Source organism: Globicephala melas, chromosome 19 (genome assembly GCF_963455315.2).
Source record: "Globicephala melas chromosome 19, mGloMel1.2, whole genome shotgun sequence".
Classification (NCBI taxonomy): Eukaryota; Metazoa; Chordata; class Mammalia; order Artiodactyla; family Delphinidae; genus Globicephala; species Globicephala melas.
Window position 1 is genome coordinate 26,951,159 of NC_083332.1, and position 10,639 is coordinate 26,961,797.

Here is a 10,639-nt window from a genome sequence, read left to right on the forward strand (position 1 = left end):
GTATGAGTGAGCTAATTCCCTTGTCTTTCACAGCAAGATGTCAATATTCACTTCATTTTTTTTAAAGTTAATAAATCAAGAAATAAAGTTTTTAAAAGTTTACCATTTAAAATACAAAAGTAATTTTAAATTACCAGAAGGTGGGAGGGGGGTGTTCAGAAAATTGACCATATAGCACAAAATAGAAAACAAAAGAATAATGATAGATCCACTATAACTGCAACTATCTTCTTTATCAGCATTGAATTAAATTTTTAATTTAATTGAATTAAATTAAATTCAATTTAATTTAGCATTGAATTAAAATTTTAAAAAAGCATTAAATCCGTAATTTATGACAGCATTGAATTAAAATTTTAAAAAAGCATTAAATCCGTAACTAGAACACAAGTGGCCTAATTCAGACAGCATTGAATTAAAATTTTAAAAAAGCATTAAATCCGTAACTAGGATACAAGTGGCCTAATTCAATGTACAAAACAAAACACAGCATCATGGTAGAAATTGCTAGCTGTCCATCAAAATCAATTCTTCACTTGCATAGTAACAATTATAGCTTGGCATATGGCTGCTTAGATTTGCCATACAGTCCATTCTCTCTCACAGTTGAGTGTGGCCTTGTGACTTCACGGGAGTGTTCTCCAATGGGATGTGAGCAAAACTAATGAGTGCCACTTATGGGCCTGCCCCATAAACCTCCCTGCTTGCCCCTCCGTGCTCCTTCCCCATTCCTGTGGGCTGGGATGACAATGACTACAGCGAACGTGGCAGCCAAACTGCTTCAGTCTCTTTCTAACTGTGCAGCAGTCTCTGCTGGTCCCCACCTCCTCAACACACTCTGCTTACTACAACAGCCATCGCTGACTACTGAGCCAGTGTTCTGTCCAGAGATAGAAACTATCCCAGTTATTTGGACAGAAAGAATGTAACACAAAGAATTGTTTAACCAGTATAAGTATCAAGATACATAAAGCAAGTGTCTGAAAATGCAAGGAGAAACAAAAACGTAGACAAACTAAATCTACAGACAAATAATGATAGCATGGGAATAGTATAATCACTAATACATAAATATTTAATTCCATATCCAAACAACTAAGATTACACCTTCTAGTTCCCCTAAAACATTTTGAAGTTGACCGAATTTGGGTTGCCAAAGAAAGCCTCCAAGCATTTCAAAATTAGAAGTAGCAATGACTGCATTCTTTTATGTAAAGCAAAAGGGAAAAAAACCAACCAAACAAACAAACAAACAAAAACCCTAGTTTCATAACCGAAATAGAAAAGAGAAAAGCCAGGCTCTAGGAAATTTTGAAATTCCTTTCTAAATTGAAACCAAAATTGAAATTTCAGAATATCTATACTAGAATCAAATTACTACATATAAGAAGGCTAAAACCACATTCAGACAAAAATTCATATTTTTAAACATAGTACTAAACAAGATAGAATGGAAATAAATGAATTAAATACTCGTTGCCAGAAATTTTAAAATAAAGCATAAGGAAAGCACAAGAAAGAAAATGATAAAGCGGAACAGAAATTAATTCAAAAACAATAAATCCAAAAGGTGGTTTTTTGAAGAAAACATTACATAGCTATACGACTTGTTACCTTAATAGAGTAATAAAGGAGTCTAATAATAGCTTACATTTACTGAGCACTTAACATCCTAGGCACTGGGCTTAGTGCTTTATGTATATTAGCTCTACCTTACGAGGTAGGAACTATTGGTATCCTCCTTTTACGTTATGAGGAAACTGAGGAACAGAGTTTAAGCGTCTTATCCAAGGCCCCACAAATAGTGTCTGAACAGTCAGATTCCAGTTCACAATATTAGCACTCAGAACGATGAAATAATTATTTCACATATGCAGAGGAAGTTTAAATGGAAAATTTTAAATTTTGATACATATTAACATTGTTACATGACTGGCTTAAACATACTTCATGAAGAAACAAGCTCATCTATTTTTGAAGATTTGAGAAATCTGGGGTACGGTTAGGGATTCTCCTGCTGTCCCATAGCCCATATGCCCACTTTGCAACAGCATTGGTTCCTCTCTGATGCACCTTAGGAACAGCACAGTGGGAACCCAAGGGAGCAGTTTCCCTAAATGAGGTAGCTGGAACCCCTGCTGCTCCAAGAGAAACATTTACTCTGGAACCTGGCTAATCCTCCTTCTTGCTTCAAAGAGATTACCTGAGGCATATCCATCTGATTGAAAAAGCAGGTCCCAGTTCCATCACGTAGAACGCACTGAAGGGTACCAAATAAGCACGAAAGTTCACAGCGTGAGTGCATCTTACTCTTCTTTTGAGCCCACGGTAGAATGAGAATGAAGAAACTCGATAACATCAGTCACTCACCATCAAGTGCCATCTTCCTGCGTTTGGTAGAGAAATACGATGCGAGGTGGATAGTTAACTGTCCCATCTTGTGCTCTCAGTATAGTGAACTACAGAGGCAGGTTTTAAGTGGCAATTTTGGTTCAAATACCACCTGAGCCACCAGTAGAGATGATCGGTTCAGAAGGGGTTTGGATCATTTAGAGAAGTGTTTGTTTTCTGAGCCTGAAAGTGGGTGCTATAATCAGAAATCCTTCATGCAACATGGATTTCTAGCTCTTCAGATTCAATTGTTTGTTGCTGGAGATATTTCAAATTATGAAAGTACAGCTTATGACCTAGAAGTTTGGCAGTGCAATCAAGTTTTTCTTCTGGTCAACTTCATGCACGACTCTGGGCTGAAAAGAAGCAGGATGAATTCAAGCAGAAATGAAATCGTTTGAATCCAATTTTTTCTGCCACTTCCTTATCCTGAAAAAAGTAGGGGAATGATTCTCCAGCCCTTGAAATCATTAATCAGCCCTCAGTTAAGGATTCCATTTCATTTTAAGGTATTTTTCTGGGTTTGTTTTGTTGTTGTTGTTGTTTCTCATTGATCTATGTTAAAGGACAAAGGGCATTCACTTTTTTAGTATTCATAATTCCTTGACTCATAAGTCTATTTTACCCCCAATTTAGAAGCTCATGCTTGCCAATTTCATTTTGGTGGTCAGTATTAATAAACATTCACCTTGCACACAGCCATTTCCTGGTCTCCTGCCTAGAACTGTGGGAAAGGACAAAAACTAGGTGTCTGAGAACTTAGTCTCAGGCCCCTGATCTCCCATTTTTCTGGATGTTGTGGACCACTCGATGAATCACTGATGCTCTCTGAACCTCAGTTTCTTTATCCTTAAAGTGATTTACTTGGGCTACATTTTTGCAAAGGTCCCTTCAACTCTGCCATTTTATCAATCCATCTTCCATTTATGTAACTGTGTGCATCAACCCCTTTGCTTTAAACTTTCACTCCCTGTGTTGCTAAGTGCTGTCTTTCAAAGAGTGCCTCCATTCTCTTGCCTTAAATATCACCTGTATCCTCATAACATATATATGTGTGTGTATACATATACACATTGTATCTCTTATTTGTCCACTAGAAATTTACATTCATCTGTCCTACCATCTTTCATTAAACCCTTTCTTATCCAAATTTTATAGAACTTGTTTTTCCTCCCCAGTATAGACACTTCCCACTTCTGGCTTCAAGGTCTCTTCACTGTGGCATCCCTGTTATCACCAAACCTGTGGTCATATTTAAAGCCCTCATCCTCAATTGTCAAGTCCCATTGTCTTCTTACTTCTATCTTCAGAATCTGACATCTTCCTATTTCCACTGCCAGGACGCTGATGGCCTTGTTTCTCTGTAATTGCCCACCTGACATCTGGCTTGAACCAGGAGAAAGTTCCTCAGCAGGGAGTGGGATTGCTTGCCTGCCTGTCTCACTGTCTGTAATCAAAAAATCATAAATGGGACAAAGAGAAAACATGGTTTAAGACTCAGATCTCAGCCCGGAAAAAGGATGCCTGCTGCCCCAGGAGATGACTGAAAAGCCAGGGAGCCGTGTACCCAGAGACTTCCTTTGGGATCCTGCCCAGACCCTCCCTATAGATTTACCTGGGACACCTCCCCAGGACGTCCATCAGGAGTTTTGGCTCTACCTCTGCTAAGCTTTTGGAATGATTTATCACATTTAACCCTAACACTCTTAGGGTTAGGGTTAAACGAGGAAGGCACTGTTATTACTCCCATTTCACAGGTGAGGAAACTGAGTAACTGAGAGGTTAAACAGTCTGGGCAAACTCAGTGGCACAGCCAGGATCAGAACAGAGATCGACATGGTTTCAGATCTGGCCTCTTACCTCACTGCTAATTCACTCACCCTCTGAAAAAGCTGATTTGGGTTCATTTTATTTTTTAACCATCTATCTATCTATCTATCTACCATCTATCTTCCTTTAATGACAATAATGGCTAAGAAAAAGCAAGTCTGAAATAGTGTTCTCAGGGGAGGGAGAATCCTCCTTGTTGTAAACACGAAAGCATGGAAACTTTCTTCATTTCTGCGGCATTGCATCCTCCCTCCCCCACCCTGAATGGAGTCCCCAACCCAACTGAGGATAGCTCTCCTTAGAACCCATCACACTTGGTGGGTTGTCTTTTGGGCAGGTACTTCCCTAGGCCAAAATTCCCACGGACATGGTATATTTGATTGACAGGGACAGTAGGGCTTATAAACATCTCTTCCCACCCAAAACTTAACAATTTTTAAGATCTATCCAAAACAAACCCTGGATTTGGTTTAAACTATAGCATGTATATGCCAGAGCAGGTGATGAGACAGAAGCTTTTCTACCTGTGCCCCTACCTCAGTCCTGGTGAGGCCCCACCTGGAGCTGAAATTCTTTATGGACACTGCAGTGGGGTCAGGGGAGGTGGGCAGCATAGACTGTAGCCAGGCACTGAAAGGATCCCAGAGCAAGCCTCTCCCAGTCTCTAGCCCACCTCCTGAGGTTATAGGAGAGGCTGGCTAGAGTGGTGGTTTTTGAAACAGGGTGGGTTGTCCTCACGGGGAATGGTTTTTTTTAACCCAGAGGTCCAGTGTCTAACTCAGGAAGCGTACATCTTCCATGAGGGAGGGCACCTTTTATTTTCAAATTACCGTCCATGGCACACCTCCCCCCAGCCCTGGGCCCCCACTGAAAAGAATAGTGACCTAGATGGGGTTGTAAGGTATGTGTCTTTGTCTTGCTGCCTTAGGAGAGAAAGGATGCTATCCTGGGGAGTCAAGAATCCCTGAAGGAAATCCGGAACAAACTACAGGATGGCTTCCACATTTACAATGCTCTGAATCAATGTTTTTCCCCTCCCTATTATACCCCAAATGTCCTTTTGTGTTCTTTTGTTCTTCCTGGGTTCCCCCACTGGCAGCAGATGAAAGAGTCACTTTCTGTTCCTAGAACTATCCACTGCCAAATACTTTTTCTTGCTTTTAACACCTTTATTGGAGTATAATTGCTTTACAATGTCACATTAGTTTCTGCTGTATAACAAAGTGAATCAGCTATACATATACATACATCCCCATATCTCCTCCCTCTTGCATCTCCCTCCCTCCCACCCTCCCTATCCCACCCCTCTAGGTGGTCACAAAGCACCGAGCTGATCTCCCTGTGCTATGTTGCTGCTTCCCACTGGCTATCTGTTTTACAATTTTTTTTTTTTTTTTTTCGCTGTACGCGGGCCTCTCACTGTTGTGGCCTTTCCCGTTGCGGAGCACAGGCTCCGGACGCACAGGCTCAGCGGCCATGGCTCACGGGCCCAGCCACTCCATGGCATGTGGGATCTTCCTGGACCGGGGCACGAACCCGTGTCCCCTGCATCGGCAGGTGGACTCTCAACCACTGCGCCACCAGGGAAGCCCCGTTTTACATTTTTTAGGGCACTGCCAAATACTTCGACTGTATATCCTCCACCCATCCAATTTCGTGACTTGAGTCTAATTATCTGTTCCCTTCTGGCCATTGCAAAACTGAATGTCTGTAAACACCTGTTCATCTTGTAAATAAACCTCCCCTGGCTCCTTATGATCTGCCTTTTCGAGTTAGTCCAGGCTAATCATGGTCTTCAAAACAGACAAGATGTGGTCCCCTTGCCTGAAAGGTACTTCCCTGGCTTCTCTCTGGTTCAGTTCCTCCATCCTCCTGTCCCCTCCCCTCCTACTAGTCTCAGTTTTGGACAGCCCAAGGATGCCAAGTAATTCTGTACAACTATAGAACACAGACTATCTACTGGTGAGGGCAATGCTTTCTTTAGATGAAGTATAAACCCTCTGAGGCCCAGTACTCAATAAAGGCTAAATAAATTGGGTGTCTCCATCCACTACTCATTTTTTTTTTTATATCTTTATTGGAGTATAATTGCTTTACAATGAATGGTGTGTTAGTTTCTGCTTTATAACAAAGTGAATCAGTTATACATATACACATGTTCCCGTATCTCTTCCCTCTTGCGTCTCCCTCCCTCCCACCCTCCCTATCCCACCCCTCTAGGTGGTCACAAAACACCGAGCTGATCTCTCTGGTGCTATGCGGCTGCTTCCCACTAGCTATCTATTTTACGTTTGGTAGTGTATATATGTCCATGCCACCCACTACTCATTACAGTGCTAAACTTATAGCAGAAGTTGAATAAATGCTTCTAGATTGACAGAAAAGAGAGTGGATAATAAATATTTAATATGAATAGGGATTGCCCTAAAGGGAGAGGTAATTTTCTGAAAATAGGAAAGGGCCTAAGGGCTGTTTTGGTACTTCTGTGTATGACTGTGCAGTGAGAGAGCTAGAGAAATTCAGTAAACCTATACATGTTTATCTCACCTAGAAAATGTAAGGTAAAAAATGTAAGCTTGATGTTTATAAGAACCACTGATGAATGACTATAGTCATTTGAAAACAAAAAGCTGAGAATTCCAACGTTGCTTTGTAAAAACAGCTTTCGAGTCACATTCTGAAGCTGGAAGATTTCACACAAATTAATAATACAAGTGATTTTTCAACTTCTATTGAACAGGGAAGTAAATAACTAGAACTAGCAGAGTCAGCAGTTAGTTAAGTGGTTTTTTCAAATGTATCCAAGGCAGTGCCATTAATTTTCTCTGTGTTGGAGGTAGAGGTAGGGGCAGGGGGTGATCCCAACACAATTCCTTCTACTTTTAACCCAGGGCCCCATATCCTTGACAGGAGTTTAGTTGGAGACTGTTTGGTTAAAATACATTATGCCAGTGAAATTTTCCTTTGATTCTTTAATTTAGAGACCACGGCAACGGTACATAGTATTAACTAAAGGAAACATGTGCTCACCTGTAGGTCGCTAATGGCTCCCTCTCCCCAACAGACTATGAGGGAAACCAGTAATCACCCTCCACATCACAGAGGGTCATTATGAAGAGGAACGGGTGATCAATGAGAAAGGGCACTGACAAGGATAACACTTTAGCATCTAATTATTGAAGGTTGCTTGGTAGAAAACAATCAGTCTGCATAGTAGTTATTTGATTACACAATGTATAGAAGGAAGTTTTAACTGTATTCAGGCCTTGGATTATTGTACAGAGAGCAGCCTGATTTTTACTATGTCTGCACTGGTGTTAGAACAGTGACCACAGAGCCTTTGGCCCAAAGCTCCCGTACAGACTAGAGCAGGGGGGCCGCAAACCCCTGCCCGTGGACTGGTACCAGTCCACGTCCTGTTAGGAGCCGGGCTGCACAGCAGCAGGGGAGCGGCGGCGAGCCAGGGACGCTTCATCTGCCGCCCCCCATCGCCGGCATTAACGTCTGAACCGTCCCCCTTCCCCTCCCCCCACGCCCCCCACCCCCACCCCGTCCGTGGAAAAATTGTCTTCCACGAAACCGGTCCCTGGTGCCAAAAAGGTTGGGGACTGCTGGGCTAGAGGGCTCCATGAATCTTCACCAAATTCTTCCAACGTTTAATGATTCAGGACAACATTAGTCACCTGTTCAAGGACACTTCCCAGCCGTCATCCCATTTTATCCTCACAGCCTGCTCTGGGATGGTTCCTCGCCCCCTAGCGTACTGGCCCAGTTCAGTTCTAATCCCCACTACCACTCTGGGGCTGCACCAAAGGCCATTCCAGCTGAATTCTGACTAAAGAGGGGCAGTGCACACGGACCCCCACCCAGCTCAGGCCAGAGGCTCCGTGAATTCTCCAGGCCAGAGGGGCAGGGAGTCGGGCAGCGGCTGCTCTCTTCTGCTGGGGCTGTTCTTTTAGTGTCTGTCTTGTTGCCTTTGGGAAAATGATGCCTTGCAGTGACCCATGCACCACCTCTCTGGAGTGTTGTTGTATTTCTGACCTTCCTTTTGCTGCTTATTATGCCCCAGTTGGCCTGTCCATGGGACTTGGCCATTTATTATCATCCTGAGAAGGTGAAGGATGGGCAATCTGAACTCTGAGAGCAGGAGGAATGGACAAAGGGTGTTTTGATGTGTGAGGTATAAACTGAGGTCTCAGCTGTGAAAGGAAAAGCCTTTAAGGCAGGAAGTAGAGGTAGGGTCTCCTATGGGGTTCCTGTTTCCAAAACACGTGTTTAATGAGTGAGTGTGTGTGTGTGTGTGTGTGTGCATGCGTGTGTTTGGCATGGGGGCAAGAAGCACTCTCATCCCACATCCAGTGCATAGTCAAGAGCAAACAATGCCCAGCCAGGCTTTCTGAGAACATCATCCCTGCTTCCAGTGTAGTGTGGGTTCATTCCTGGATGTAGATGAAACCAAGGTTTGCTTTGGGCTCCTCGGGGCAGAAGCAGGTTGCCCTGCCAGGTAAGGCCAACCCCTGTAGCTGTGCTGGGATCTCACCTTCTCCTGTCTTCTCAAGCACCTTACCCATCAGTCAGTCTTCTTTTCTACTTTTCACTGAATCCTTCCTATTAGCATTACTTTTGCTCATATCACTCCCATCTTAAAATTAACCTTCCTTCCTCACCCCACATGACCCTTTATCCACACCATCCTTCTCCTTACATTCGAGCCAAATTTCTCAAAACAGTCTGCACATGTTCTTTTTTCTTCACCTTCCTGTCACTGAAATTACTAAGGTCACCAATAATTTTCCTGTCACCAAGTCCAAAGGACATTTTTTTTTTATCTCTCAGCACTGTTTAAACAAAGAGCCTCTTCCACCCCGAAGTAGTATCTTCCCTTGGTTTCCAGATCACCACACTCTCCTGGTTTACCTCCTCCTCCCTGGAAGCTCGTTCTCAGCCTCTTTTACCAGTTCATCCTCTTCTACCCACCATTAAAATGTTGGCATCCCACCCCCCTACACTGTTAGTGGGAATGTTAATTGGTGTAGCCACCATGGAAAACAGTGTGGAGCTTCCTTAAAAAAATTAAAAATAGAGTTACCATATGGTCCAGCAATCCCCCTCCTGGGCATATATCTGGACAAAACTATAATGCGAAAAGATACATGCACTCCTATGTTCATAGCAGCACTATTTACAATAGCCAAGACATGGAAGCACGTAAATGTCTATCGACAGATGAATGGATAAAGAAGATGTGGTATATATGCACAATGGAATACTACTCAGCCATAAAAAAGAATGAAATAATGCCATTTGCAGCAACAGGGATGGACCTAGAGATTATCATAATGAGTGAAGTAAGTCAGACAGAGAAAGACAAATATATGATATCACTTATATGTGGAATCTTAAAAAATGATACAAACAAACTTATTTACAAAACAGAAGCAGACTCACAGGCATGGAAAACAAACTTATGGTTACTAAAGGGAAAAGAGGGGGAGGGGTAAATTAGGAGTTTGGGATTAGCGGGTACAAACTACTATATTTAAAATAGATAAACAACAAGGTCCTACTGCATAGCACAGGGAACTATATTTGATATCTTGTAATAAACCATAATGGAAAAGAATATGAAAAATATATATGAAAATATATATGCATATATATGTATAACTGGATCACTTTGCTGTATGCCAGAAACTAACACAACATTGTAAATCAACTATACTTCAATTAAAAAAATATTGGTGTTCCCCTTGGCTTTGCCTAAGGCCCCCTTCTCTACTCTGTTGTCTCTCCTGCTTTCAAGACATCAATGATCAACAGCCGGTGTTTGTAACTTCAGCCCAGGTCTCACCTCTGACATCGGGTTCATATTCAACTACCTATTTGACAGCTTAGTCTGTGGACACTTCACTGTCAATATATCCAATATTGAACCTGTAATGATCTTTCTCCCAACTCCTAAAATCCTGGCTTTCTTCCAGTTTTCTGTCTATGACCCATATTCCTAGCTGTGCAGGCATACTTGGGATTCATCACTCCCACAGTCAATCAATATCAAGGTCTTTCAGTTCAGGTCCTGAAAAATTTTGCATCAGCTCTCTGCTCTCACGTCTACGGCCAGCACCTCAATTTGGGCCACCATCATCTTGTGGCTGGACCTCTGTCCCAGGCTCCTAACTGCCTTCCTGCTTTCACTCTTGCCTCCCTCCCATCCATTCTCCAGCCATCAGCAGGAGATATACTTTGAAATGAAAATCTGACCATGGCGGGGTGAGGTGGGGGGTAAGGGGAGAGCAGGGAGACTTAAAACTCTTTAAAATTAGAGAACCAGTTGTTCTAAGATAAAATTCAAAATTCCTGTCTCAGTTCCTCAGATTCACCACAAAACCTTTGCTCTTGTTTTCTCCGGCCCCTCCTC